Source organism: Taeniopygia guttata, chromosome 4A (assembly GCF_048771995.1).
Source record: "Taeniopygia guttata chromosome 4A, bTaeGut7.mat, whole genome shotgun sequence".
Lineage (NCBI taxonomy): Eukaryota > Metazoa > Chordata > Aves > Passeriformes > Estrildidae > Taeniopygia > Taeniopygia guttata.
In genome coordinates, this window is record NC_133029.1 from 1,920,171 (window position 1) to 1,934,840 (window position 14,670).

The 14,670-nt window shown below is 40.5% G+C and overlaps 1 long non-coding RNA gene across 6 annotated transcripts in view; it reads left to right on the top strand.

Annotated features, from left to right (window-relative positions):
• Nucleotides 1–14,670, top strand: part of LOC140684146 (uncharacterized) — a 200,921-nt gene that overhangs the window by 131,169 nt on the left and 55,082 nt on the right. For 3 of the 6 annotated variants that reach the window (XR_012055919.1, XR_012055924.1, XR_012055922.1), the window contains 2 exons: nucleotides 333–417; nucleotides 1,423–2,260. The exons of the other annotated variants lie outside the window; for them this stretch is intronic. This is a non-coding gene — a long non-coding RNA (uncharacterized lncRNA). Of the gene's footprint in view, nucleotides 1–332; nucleotides 418–1,422; nucleotides 2,261–14,670 lie in introns of those variants that run through there. 6 annotated transcript variants of the gene reach the window in all.

Genomic DNA, 14,670 nt, shown 5'->3' on the forward strand with positions numbered 1-14,670 from the left:
CTTACATTTTTTTTATGTTCTGGGTGCAGCAGTAGATAAAGTCTGTAATGAGTGTTTGGAAGATTCCAACTGACTCTATTTGAATGAACCCTCCAGGTGAAAAACTCCTGGCACTCTTTAAAGGGCTTAAATCTCTCTGCTGGGGAAACAAAGCCTTGTGTGGAAGTTACAGGGCACTGGAACTCTGAATCACTGAGGCTGCTTGGATGAAGAAAAATAAAATAAAATAGTCCAAAATTACCTGAACCTTGAAGAAAAAATGGAAAAACTGATATTTAAAAAAAAAAAAAAAAATTGTTCAAGTTGAACGATTTGATTTTTTTTCTTCACAGGTTAAAAGAAGAATTTAATGTCACAACAAAATAACACAAAAGGAAAGCAGCACACGATGAAAAGATAGGAAATATGTTTTTCCAGGTAAATCTCCGTGACAGATTTGTCATTACTTAGCCAAAAAAAAAAAAAAATGGTTTAGTGTGAAATTAATTTCTAATTAGATAAGTACTACCCTGGAGCATCATCTGAAGAAGGGCGAGGGCCTAGTCCTCAGAAATCTTTCAAATACTCCTAAATCATCAGATTGTGTCTTTGCATGTGGATGGCAGCAATGCTTTTTGGAGCCAAAAATGATGTCAGTGATTTCTACAGAGAGGGGCTGACAGAATTCCATAGCATTTTCTAAGCCATAGATGATAAATTACACTGTTCATATATTAATGGAATTTTGTAGCATTTCCATAAAGTATCTTTGAAAGCTTTTTTGCTTTAATTTCTGTTTGACTTTGAGTGAGCCTGAGCTGTGTGTAGTGAAAAAGGAGTATGTACAGATGAGACTAATTAAATACTGCCTGTCACTCTTCATCTTGAAGGCCTGATTTTAGCTTGCTGTCTCAACTTTGATTATTAAAATACGTATGGTAGTTCTCACCCCACGTTACCTGTGAGTGTTGCTAATTAGGTGTCAGGATGTCAGTGATTAATGCAAAACCATGCATAAATTACCAATAAAAGCCATGCACGTGTACAGAGCCATTTAACTATTTAGAATGCTCTGCAGCACAAAGTACACCAGTGGTAACCACTTTTCTGACCTTTGGGTTGGAGTCATTTGCCTGGAATTTCCCTAATTAACTAGATGGTAATAGTCAAGTCAGAGTCCCAACTGGAAATCTCATTTGTCACAACAAAAGTTAATCTCCACCTGTCATCATCCAACAGATTTGATCTACTTTTGAGTCCTGTGACTATTTGTCATTCATCATTTATATAAAGGGGGAAAATATGATTAAGGCTGTAGTCCCAAATAGTGATTAAGACTTAATCATGATGAACACAAACATGTAAATAATAGAGATTGGTCTTGGGAAACTGTGCATTTTGCTTAAACCTGCCTACCTGCTTCTTTTTGGTGTCTTTTCATAGAAAGGAGGCTACAGGCACCAAATAAATGTGGTGGGAGATGGATAGGACACAACTGGAACCATTCCTGAAGTAGAAGGAGTAGCTCAGGGAAGAAACTGCCACCAGTCCTGAGGCAGATGAATCTCTGGGCTTTCTGAATGCCCTGCAGAGTTCTTGATCTGCATCCAGGCACAGGCATTGACTGAAGCCTGGACAAATTGGTAATTGAGATCTACAAGTCATGGAATCCAGGCAGAGATGCACATTCCTGAGCTGCTGAGGTGGCACTGATGTCCTCTTGTCTGCTGAGCTGTTCTGTAACTGTGGGGAGCACAGATCTCATGGCATGATTGTTTTGGGAGCTTTTCCCTGAACTGGTGTCCGTTGTTTCCACTTTGCCTCATCTATTCTTTATCAGAGCTGTCACGATTTTTTTCATCTCGTGAGTCATGTTTTGGGTATTTTAAGAAAAGGGGAGATTTTGCTCAGAGACCAACCTAAGCATTCTGATGCTTCTGTTTCTTTGAATGAGGGATTAAATTAAACCCAAACTAAAAGCAAATCCACCCTTATTCCCCAAACTCAGGAAATAAAATGCAATTCTTCCAAATGTGTGCTCTCTCCATACCACAGCTGCTCTGTAAAATTGGGTTTTTTTGTGTGTGTTTTAATTTCTCTGTTTCTACCCAAATATCAGTTTCCCTGAGCAGATGCAGGGCTCTCAGGATCTGTGCCTGATGGCTGTTGTGCCATGCAGGACCTGGGAAGCCAGCCCAGAACTTCCAGGCTTCCAGCTCTGCAGCGGGGAAGCCCCAAGAGTTGTGGATTCAGCCCGTAATTCCAGGTTTGGAATGCCAGCAGAGGGATGGATGGATGGATGGATGGATGGATGGATGGATGGATGGATGGATGGATGATGGATGGATGGATGGATAGATGGATGGATAGATGGATGGATGGATGATGGATGGATGGATGATGGATGGATGGATGGATGGATGGATGGATGGATGGATGGATGGATGATGGATGGATGGATGGATGGATGGATGGATGGATGGATGGATGGATGGATGGCTCTGGGGCTGCTTGGTTCTGGAGCAGGACCTTGAGGAAGCAGGGCTGGGTCAAGGCTGCTCTGGTGAGCACTCAGCTCACTCAGGAATGTCAATTGTTTGTGTCCTGGGTTCCACCCTGGTGTCCAACATCTGCTCTGGTTCTGGGAGCTGGGGGTGCTCAGCCTGGAGAAAAGGAGACTCAGGGGTGACCTTATCTCTCCACAGCTCCTGAAAGGTGCCTGTGCTCAGGCGGGGCTGGGCTCTTTCTCCAGGAACTGACAGAACCAGAGGTCACAGCCTCAAGCTGCACCAAGGGAAATTCAGGTGGGATATTAGGAAAAAGCTTTTCATGAAAAGAGTGATAAATTTCTGGAATGGCTGCCCAGGGAGGTGGTGGAGTCACCATCCCTGGTGTGTTTAACAAAGCCTGGATGTGGCACTGGGTGCCAGGGATTAGCTGAGGTGTTGGGGCTGGGTTGGATTCGATGATCTTGAAGGTCTCTTCCAACCTGGTCATTCTGTAAATTCTGTGTCCCTCAGGGTACTTCAGCCTCATGGCCAGGGTGCTACAGAACAAATTTATCACATAAGTTCATCCTCTTGAGCACAGCCGTGTCCAGTGAGTGCTGCAGCTCCCTCACAACCCCAGACCAGGGGAGAGGGGAGACCCTGGGTGCTCTAATGCACCTCATTCACCAGAACTTCACAGAGCTGCTTTTTGAGGGATTAATGCATTCCCACTGTTGGAGAATCATGGTTATTCTTGTTAAAAAACAGTTCCCAGCACCACAAGCCCTTCCCAGTTTCCACATCCAGGATTTGCTGAACATCTGGTCATTCAGCAGAGCTGTAGAGAGATTTGGAATAAGTAACAGGAAGAAATTGAAATAAATTTTAATTACAGATCTGTATGAAATGTAAAATCCAAGATGAATGGATTTAATTAGCTCTGGACACTTTGGTTTTCCTATAATTCAAACATGTCAACTTTACAACACACAGGCCCTTGGGCCATCATTTGAGTCGAGTCATCTTCATTTTCCATGTTTAAACTGGGCATATATTCTGGGGTTTGTGGTACTCTGTAAAATCTGACAGATTGTGGCTGGGGGCTGTATTTTTGTACCTGTAAATAAACAAAGAATTGGTTTAGGACGTCCCAGTATGTCTATTTTATGATCAGTCGTGAAGAAGCTCAGAAAGCCATTTGTAGAGGAGGCAGTGGATCTGCATTATTGTGCTTTCAGTTAAGGTAATGGGAATTCAATAGAGTTCTGTCTGGGTATATCCTACCAAAGGTGCAATTTGATAGGTTTTAATTACTTTAGTGCTCATTCGGTGAATTTTTTATTTTTATTGGGAATCACGTCCTACAGATTTAGTGCATAGGTGCTAACTCAGATATCTTTCCTCTGTCAGACTTTTAAATAGAGCTACAGCAAAGAAGGTGCATCCAGCAGCATGGAGTGTGGGAAGAGACACCTGAAATTACTGGGAATTTTTGTTCAGGGCACACCTACTTTGGATAATTCACTTTTTTGTCCTCCAGGTTTATGTTAAAAGCTCTTTTCCTCAAGAGGACAAAGGTTATGCCATATTTCAGTATTGATGTGGACCTGAAAATGCATGAAATAAATTAAGATATCAGCCAGGGGCCAATTACATCACAGACTATCAAATTATACTAAAAAGACCCAAGCTTCCCATTCAGAAATGATACTAGAATGGCACTTGTGAGAATATTTCATTTGCTTTATAAAAGGCTGTTCAGGAAGAGACAGGATAAATTGCTAGTTTTATAAAGCTGTATGGACAAATTAATGCAATAGATTCCAGGGTGCTGGAGAATTGTCCTTGCTCTTTGGCTTCTGTCCACATATATTTTTGTAGATCTTGTTTATTCTGGGGATTTGCTTCCATTTCAGTCCAGGGCAGGCTGTCAGAGCAGTGCCAGGGGGTGTCCCAGTGCCAGGTCTGTGCTCTCCCTGTCCTCAGGCTGGTGCCAGCCCAAGGAAGAAGCTTTCCTGTGGTAGGTGACAGATATTGGCACGTTATTGCAAATCCAGCACAGGTAGTTTGTGGTATTTAATGTTTGTACCATCCCACTGAGGGCAGAGCCCCACACGCTGCCCTGCAGGACAGAGCTGCGGCAGGGCAGCAGAACATGTTAGAGATAAACAGAATAAACAACCTTGAAACCAGCTCAGAAGAATTATGACTTCTTTGACAACGGGGCTGAAAGACAGAGACTTTCTCCAACCTCGGAATCATCAATACCTCAGATTCCAACACTTTCCCTGCTCTGAGGATGGGTTGGTGTGGGGGAATTGCTGCTCACAGCTGCTGTGCCCTGGGATGGGGCTCCCTCCTCATCCTGCTGGGCTCTGCTCCTCTGGAGGAACTGGATTCCACCAGGGACAGGGAGGGCTGGGTGGTTTTGGGCTCAGCTGCAAGTGGCACACCTGAGCTAACCCCCCAAAAGTGCCTGGTGCCAGCATCCCCCTGGCTGCTGTTGGTGCCAGCTCTGCAGCCTGGCAGTGTTCTTGCCCAGAGAGGCTTTGCAGAGGCAGCAAAGAAACCTCTTGCTGCTGCCTGCATCAGTGTTTTGAAGAGTGAACAACTGTGAGCAAATAATGCTGTGGTTCTCATCTGGTCTGTTTGCAGAGCAGGATGCCAGGCTTCTGAAAAAGACATTTTCATCATCTCTGTTGAGGACTAACATATTCAAAGTCATGCAGCTTTTGCAGAAACTTCCTACAGAAGAATTCGTTTTGCTGTGTTCATTGTGGGCTGAATCTGATTCTTCCCTCGTTGCCAAAAAACAAGAATAACTTGAAATAGCTTGAAATACTGGAACCAAAGAAGAGCAAACTTTGAGGAGGCACATAATGGTTTAATTGTCCTGGTTCAGATATAGGATACAAGCTTCCCTGGGGGAGTGTTTTTTCCTTGTTAACTCATTTATAAGATAACTGAGGCTACAGGTGTTCGGCTTTAACAAGGCATTAGTGAACAATTATCTAAGACACTAAAAATACAACTGGAATCTTTGCATGGAGGAAATCAACACTGAGTGAAAAAAATAATTAACAGCCAAGCTGCACAATCAAATAAGGGTGAAGATTTTTAGCAAGTAGAATTGTTGGATGATATCTTTAATGCACACAGAGAGGATGTTGTTGAAAGAAGAACGGAAGACGATATATTTTTAAACACAGGATATGAAAAGACACCAATAACATATATAAGAATAACTGGTGCTAAAACTACTGATAAAATAATTTTCTGTTTGAATTAAATTGTGCTTTAAAATATTGTTTTAAAATAGAGAAGAGCCAGCTTTCCACTAACGTGCAATGCTGTATTCCCTTGATTTATGAAATCTCATTTCAATTGCAAACCAGTGGCTCCTGTGTTTGTGCCTGTGCACTGTGGAATGCTGCAGACAGCTCCAATAGCAGAGAAGGAGGAAATTAGATGTATTAAACCTGAAGAATCAATGACATTCAAATAACAGCTTTGCTCTTGTATTTCTCATTTGTTAGGAGTTCCTAATAAAAATTCTAATGTGTCTTTGCCTTGGAAACAATGATCTGTTCTATTACTTTTGACAGAACAAATTTAGGACAGAGGTTCTGACACTTTCTTAATTATAAGAAGATATCTGAAGTGCTTGGCTCCCATTTGTCTTCATCTGAATTTACCTTTTTACTCTTCATGATGAGAAATAGTGGATTGGACTAATGCTCATCTCTCCTATGAAATTCTTTCTAGGATTTGTTTTGTAATGGTACAAAGTTGAGGCAGAGGGAGGTGGGAACTCCAACAGTTTGGTGTTTCTTAGTCATTCCCAACAAAACAGAGAAAAAATTATTCTCTTGTTAGATCTGTGAGTGCTGCTGATGCTTGACTGAATTTTCTTAAAATAGATGCAAACTGTGGTCCAAACCTTGCTGTTATTAACTGGAATAAGTTGTGATAAATTTTGATGGTGCACTTCTGCTTTTGAGGATTGTCACTGTTTCAATGCAGGTATTTATTTGATCCCTCTCTATGTATTTATGTACATATAAGCAGATGTATAAATATAATTTTCATATTTTTCTAGACAAACAGAAGTTTCTTTTTGTGATTTTTCAGGAGCTGCATCTACCCCTTGGTAACATTAGAGACTGTATGGTAGTAAAACACTTTTTTATTTAAAAAAAAAAAGTTCTTCAGGCTGGAATTGGCCACTTTTCTCACAGTCAAGGACTGTCAAAGATAAGTATTTGGTGGCTGTATTGGTCTCTTTTTGATAGAGTAGGAATAACTGTTTTCCTTGAAAGCTGGTTGTGGGTTTTGTTCTTGCTGGTTAATGTCTTAACTTAGGAAGCTAAACTTTCAGAATGCAAAAAAAATATAAAATTTTAGGATATTCTATGAACTTCTCATATTTAATGCTATTTCTAGATATGCATCTTTATTACAGTTGCAGAATATATTTTTATTTATTTCTCTGTAAGCTCCTGAAAGTTCATAAATCTTCTAGGGTTATTAATAGCTGGTTATCAGAACCTGTGAGCCAAACTGAGACAAATCAGCAACATGAAAGAAATGTGAGAAGCTGAGGGTCACAAGTATTTTTAAAAGGTAACTCTAGGTTGGAAGGAGCACCTAGAACAATTACACTGGAGCAGAAAAGCAATCTGGCACTGTTAATTATGTCGTGATCCCCTCCTCTTCTGTAACCCCTGGAATTCTGTGGAATTGAATTTTCTGTTCTGTGTTTTTTATTTGTTCCTTCATTAGTGAAAACCTCAGATGTTTCTGCTGTGTGGGAAAGGGTCTGAAACCCATTCTCCCATTAAGAACCTGAAGTTTTAATTGTGTTTGGCCACTTTATACCCAAATATATTTTTCCATAGGATGTTAATGCTTTAAAATATATTCCTTTCTGGGCCTCCTTTCATTTTCATTAGGTTTCTCTCTATTAAATTATTTATATGATAAAGTTTGTATTAAGTATTTGCACTTGGTGGTGGCTATAGTAACAATTCTGAACATTTTTGAATTTCCTGTGTGTTTCTGCTTACTGCAATTAGACCTTGCTGTAGCTAATGAAACATATGTGATTTGTTTGTTTATGCCCGAGGACTGAATTTGCTACTGAATAATGCAAAAACATATGCAAGGACAAGTGTAGGGAATGGAATTAGGAATGTGCACAGAGGAGATGTGAGCAGAGTCAGTTGGAGGAGGAGTTAAAGCTCTGGCTCTACCTGCTCAGTCCAAGTGGAGACAAGCTTGGTAGATCACATGGATTTTTTACCTTAAACAGAATTAAGAACAGCTGGAAGAGTCCAGATGTTGATGTTCTAGTTGGTGGGATACAACTGTTTGCCCTCCTGCCCTGTGCTGTGCTGTCAGAGTCTGGGCAGAGTCATCTCTCCATTCCTCTAGAAAAGACAATAAATGAACATCCATGTTCCACCTTCAGCCATGTTAATGTTTGAAACCAGGCCTAGGACATGAATATTTTGCTAAAATTTATTCTGTGATATTAAAAGGCAGCCTCTTGTTTAGGAGAAGGCTAATATAATTCTACCCAAGGGCAATACTTTGAATTTTTTTTCATGACACACCTAATCATTATTGGTCATAGACTCATAGACTGGTTTGGGTTGGAAGGGACCCTAAAAATCACCTTGTCCCACCCCCTACCATAGGCAGGGACACTTTCCACTTGTCCAAACCCCATCCAACCTGGTCCTGAACATTTCCAGGGGTGCAGCATCCACAGCTTCTCTGGGAAGCCTCTTCTGGTGCCTCCCCACCCTCACAGTCTCAGCCTGGGCCACCCAGAAAAGTATTAATTTAATCTTCTTTTTAAAATAATACATTTTTTCAAGCAGTACAAATGAGACAAAGGGAAATCAAGTTTGTTTAATTATAAGGTATCAACATGCTGCAGACTTATGGCAGTGGATTAGATTTTCTCCCAGAAATAACTCCAGTGGAATTACATCACCAGTAAACGTGGTCCAGTTCATCCTGTAATTATATTTTGACATGCAGAAGTAGGGAAGAATGGAGTCATATCCATCTCCCATGAAAAATCCTGCCTTTGGTGTTTCTCTGAGAAACTGCTGTGATTTTTATAGCAACAGAGCGGGCCCAGAAGTTGCATTTTCTTTATCCACAGCACCTGCTTTTGCCTGGCATCTGCAGGGATGTGCAGTGTCAGTCCCCCTGTGCTCACAAACTGTGACAGGCTCAGGGTATAATCCCTGCCCCAGCCTGCAGCTCTGCTGCTCACCCTGTGCAATTCATGTCACACAGCTCTAAAAATCTGCCTCGAGTGTGTCCTTGTGATATTTGGGCTATCCCTGTTGTTCCTGGGTTTTAAACGGGCACAGAGAGCTCTGAGCTCTGTTTATCCCACACCAGCACAGCAAAACTCCAAGGATTGGTGCTTAATCCTTCCCTGGGAGCTGATTTTACATGAGACCAGCCAAGTGTCCTCTGTGGGGATGGGTCTGTTCAGATAATCACCAGGCAGAAGAAATGAACTCCAAGTCTCTGTGTCTGGTTATGGGGGCACTTGTTCAGGCTGTTTGTGGGAATCCAGAGCTTCCCTCTGGCTGCCCTGGCAGGTCTGGGACCCTGGCAGGGGTCAGGGACCCCCCTGGACAGAGCCCCCAGAGACACTGGCTGTGATCTCTGTCCATGGAAAAGAGTTTTCAATCTTACAGGATGAATTACCAGCTCTGAGTGTTTGATATAAGTAATAATTAAGTGTGGCACGGGTGCAAAAGTAAAATTTTAGGATTCTAGATAAGGGGTCCAAAGGGGACAGGATGGAGGAAATTGGGTGTGCCTTGTCCTTTTTCTCCTTCTTCATGCCCTCCATGTTTCACTGTGGTGTTGGCATTTTTCTGTTGGTTCAGGCTGGGGACACACTGTCCAACGTAGGTGACAGATATTGGCACGTTATTGTAAATCCAGCACAGGTAGTTTGTGGTATTTAATGTTTGTACCATCCCACTGAGGGCAGAGCCCCACACGCTGCCCTGCAGGACAGAGCTGCGGCAGGGCAGCAGAACATGTTAGAGATAAACAGAATAAACAACCTTGGAACAGCACAGACGGGGCAGAAAGACAGAGATTTTATACAATCTTGGAATCATCAATACCTCAGATTCCGACAGCTGTTAAACCCAAGTATCTGAGACCTTCTCCTGAAACAAAAACTGTTCACTCTTTTGTAGCTGGGGCTGGTCTGTGCTTTGTTGTTTCAGGGGCAAGCAAGCCTCTGCTCACATGCCTTGTCTCCATTTCTGGCTGATTTCCCTCCTCTGTGCTTTGCCTGAGGCTCCCCTGCCTCAGGTGAATGTCAGACATGGAGGCTGCCTTTGAATTTCTGCTTTTCCAAATGCTCAGATCAGCGTCCTCACTGCCTGTGGAAGGCAGTGACTTCCTACCCTGGATCAAGACAGCTCTCATATGCTTTGAGCTTTAATTATTGGAGTAATCTTGAAGTCGTTAAGAAGACGTAGCCTGAAGTTCTCTACGCATATGTGGGCAAACGTTTGCAGAGTCTGACTCTAATTTCACAAATTAGTTTTGAGGGAAGGCTTAGGAGCAAGGCAGGGTTTTGCAGCTTGGGAAAAAAGAGCAGGTTTTTGAGGAAACTGAAGATTAATAGAAACCATATGTAGGACTCCAAGTGATTCAGTGGGGTTTAGACAGTTGCCCTTTCTTGCTGTTCCAATGTCGTGTGTGATGACGGCAGGAGCCACATGTGAGCCACAAATAAACCATCCCCACCTCGTGCCTTCCCTGGTTTAACTTTCATCAGTCTGGTTTAGCTGAAGGAAGATGAATGTTTGGGAGTGGAAATGTCACACAAACAGCAGAGCAGCACCTTGTACCAAGAGGTGTGCTGGGAAACTCAAACCATAGGGAGTGGATTCATTCTTTAATGAAACTGGGTGACATCAGGAGCTCCAAAATATTTCCTTTGTTATGATGGATGTATCTCAGTATTCATTCTTCCATCTCCTAACCTCCCTCTGAATTCTGATTTTCTTTACTTCATACATTCCCTGTTTAGTTCTTTTTGGTTGCTGTTTGTTTTTTGTTGTTTTGTTTTTGGTTTTGTTTTTGTTTTGTTTTTGTTTTAAACTGGATTTATTTCCTTTTTATCACCTTCCTCTCTGTTTTTCTAACATGATTTCCCCCACATACTTTTGGTCCTGCTTTTAAGCAATTAGGCATTTTTCTCAATGCTTTCTCTACCTGCCTCTTTCTCACATGTGAATCTCAACTTTAAAGGAAAAAAGAAAACCTTTAGTGACTGTTGAAAAATATTTCAATATTTGTTTCAATTCAGGAAGTCAGACTTGCCGGGAACTTTGATTCTATTTCCAAGATTGATATCAATGTAAAAAAGCCAATTTTTACTATATAATTTTTCTTGATTAGACTGGATTTTTAAAAGTAACATTTGAGAAAGACTGTAGGTTTGAAATCCTATGTGAAGAATCAAAAAAAGAAAAAAAACAGTAAAGAAAATCATAAATTATTATTTAAAGAGGAGGGGGTAGAAGAAAGAACAGGAAAAATGCTATTTTGCCTATGAGTTGGATCCAGTAGCAAGTTCACAGTCTTTATACAGCCTGTCTTGTCTTTCAGTTTCTCATGATGAAAAATTCTGGTCTTCAGCTGCCTTCCCTGCAAAATTCCCAATATTTTATCCTGAAGTGCTGCTTTTGCAGAAACTTTCTGGCCTGGTTTGTATTTTCCTGTGAGTACCACATCAGAATCCTTGACTTCAGGACAGGTGAGTGATGTTTTCCTGTGGCTGAAGTAATAATATAAGTCAATAATATCTCCTCCTGGGATATTTCCATCCTGTTGCAGTCATGGTACCTTGTTGCCACCACCTTTTGTACAGTGGTAAAGAAATATGTAGGGGGAGAATATTCTTAATAGTGCCATGAAATTTTAGGTGCATGAAATGGAATTATTCCATATTCAGGAGGGGAAAATCTTTGAAATGCCTGTGTATTTTGTTTTAGGTTTGTTTTTTTTTTTGTTCTAAAGTAACTCCATTAGTGTTGGATGCCATCAGTAAAAATTGTTTTCTTAATTAGCATCAGGTTTTGTTCTCTTGCCAGGACTAACACTTTGTCAGTTGGTAAATAAATATTTGACTCGAATGTAATCAGTGACTTCAGCATTTACACATTGTATAGCTGTCATAATATTGGGAAATTAGATTTTTCCTGGGCCAGTGCAAGCATTAACGTTCAATCCGTCACAAAGCTTAGGTAGGTCCTGACATGCTTTTAAAGATTTATACTGTAACAGTGCATTTAGTAATGGTAATAAACTGACTAAATATTATATTTCACTGCAGTGTGCATTTCCAAGGAGCTATAAGATGTTCAGTCACTATGGGAAAAAAGTGCATACAGATAGCAAGACATGAGATCTCTGAATTGGTCTCACTTTTAAATCAAATTATGTGCTATATTAACAAATGGCAATCTTAACTGAGGCAGAGTGGAGTAATTCAGCCAAAGCAAATGCTCTGAGTGCTGAGCTATTTCCCTGTGTGTCATTGCAACTTTTGTCAGTAGTTTACAGAGACTTTCTGCTCATTGGGTTTGGGGACATCTTTCCTTTTATAAGGATTTAAAATTGATTCTGCTTTTCACCACAAAGTATTTGGAAATTCAATTAAGTGGAAACAAGAGCAAAAATATTTTCATATATATGTATGTATGCATGGTTTTTGTCAATTACTGAGGTTTGGAGCTGAACACACCCCAAGACAAACCCCTGCAGTGGCTTGAGAGTCTCTTGTCCTGCCGTGTCATTCTTGCTGTCTCTGCTGTGACATTTGCTCCTTTGGGCTGCAGCCATTCCTGCAGGATTTTGCCCTAAACTGCATCAGGGATTCGCAGGCAAAACCAATGGGAAGAAATTGCAATGTCTGACTCAACTAGGAAGGCTGAATTATTTCTTTATTATAACTATGCTAAAATGCATTAATATACTATATAAAAGGAGGATACTAAACTACATACTACTTTCTCTGACTCTAACACCACTCGTGACTCTCTCTGAGAGCCCAGCCCCAGGTAGGTTGGATTGGCCATCAGCTCAAACAATCCTCACCAGAACCCAACTAAGCAACACCCCAGGTAAACAATTCTCCCAACACATTCCACATAGGAAAAACAAGGAGCAGAAATAGAAATTGTTTTCTCTTTCATTTCTCTCTGTGCCCCTCTTTGAAAAATCCTGAGAGGGAGAGAAATGTGCTTGCCACAGGGGTTTGCTGTGTTTTCTTTTAAAACCCAATAATGTGGGTCACAGCAAGACCTGGCAGTGTCATCCAAAGGGGATGTAGCCTGTGAAGGAGGACAAAAATGGAAACCAAATTATGGAATCAGTGCTGTCCCCTCTGGTGGGGAGCTCTGTCCTTACATAAAGCAGAATTCTGGCACAGCCTAAAGTGGATTTTCCCACTTCTGCAATATTGTACAGGACATGTTAAGTGTGTGTCCTCACCAAACATGTCAGTGGTTTTCTTAACAACCAGTACTGGCCTCTGAGAAATAATCTTTTGGCTTTCTTGAAAGGCTGTGTTTCAGTAACCAACCATATTAATCAAATAGATGTTTTAAAACACTTAGGTAAGAGAACAGTGCTGCTGAAATAAATTTTATCAAAATGCCAAGTAAATCTGTCAGTTCAGTCATGTCCAAGAAACTGCAGAAGATGATTTTCCCCTAGCACTCTAAAAGGGTTTTTATCATAATATGGAAAACATATTTTTCTAAAAGCCAGTGTGCTTCATTTCTTTGGATTGTTTGTCTATACTGTCCATATCCTCCTTTCTCCTGATGAAATTTCCAGAAAGTTATGCATATTCTTATTAAATGTGTGATCAGACCCCAATACTTATTTCAGGTAATGGAAAAAGTAGCTGGAAATTGGATTTCTGTATTTTGCAAAACACACAGAAAATAAATTATCTTCTAACTTGCTCTAATCTTCGAGCACCAAGCTTTATATTATTTACAGTTCAGAAATGTTCCAAAAAATCTCATTTAGTGAATGAAATTATTTTTGAGAGGTTTATTGTCAGTCACCTTGCTGCTTACTTGGGCAGTTCATGTCAGCTTCATTTTACATCCGTGACAGCTGCAAAACCAAAACTGATTTTCTCAAAAGACTTCAGAAGTCTTTTTCTAAAAATTTACATTTTCTGTTAAATATAACAATCAGGTAAGTTCTATTAAAAAAAAAAAAAGAAAAAACTTTTTGAACATATTTGACTCTGCCCATTTCCCCAGGAGATTGAATGATAGGAATTGTGAGAAGTCTGCAGGGGTCTGGTGCCTGCTCCTGCTGAGAAGCCTGGCTTTGCTTAGTAAGGTGTCAAGAATAGTCCAGACGACCACAATTTACTTTAAAATAAAATACACTTCTGTCTTGATATCTGTGCCTTTTGGGGTTTTTTTTTTATGGTGGTGAAAAACCTCAACTATAAACAATCAGCTATAGAACTATTCACCTTGGTCATATGCCTAAGTAATATTTCCTTAACCGTCTTTGAAGACAAATAATTTTAAGCAAATCAGTATTTTTGTGTAGTTTTAATATAAGCCAATAAACTAATCTAGGCTTTTATCAGGAATGGCTAAGGAGGGCCTTTGAAAAAATCTCATGTGCAGTGAGATGGGAAGACTGGGGCTGTTTTTTCTTACAGCAAGAGTGAATACGAAGGGGCACAGTAAAAGGCATCACAATGAATAATTGTGTGCCTAGGTAGATTAGTTTATTTGTTTAGGGCTTTATTCACTCCTTCTAACAAAATAAGGCAGCCAATCAATTTGAAGTATGTGAATGAAAGTAATTTCTTTCCCATTCCCAATTAACACACTGAATTCAATTCTGTGAATAAAGAAATAAATGGGGACAGTTTCTTAAGATGCAAGGAGTGACAAAGGGCAATGATAATATCTGCACCTGCACCCTCACAAACTCTCTAATGCTTCTACAGTATGATTCATCCTATTATAGAAAAATATTTTGCAAGAAATATATTTTCTCTACTACTTAAGCAAAGAAAGGTACAGGGATGTTTCTGTAGTGATTCTGTTTTTACCTGACTTGACAGTAGTCCCAGACCCTGAGATCTGCTCTGGTGTTT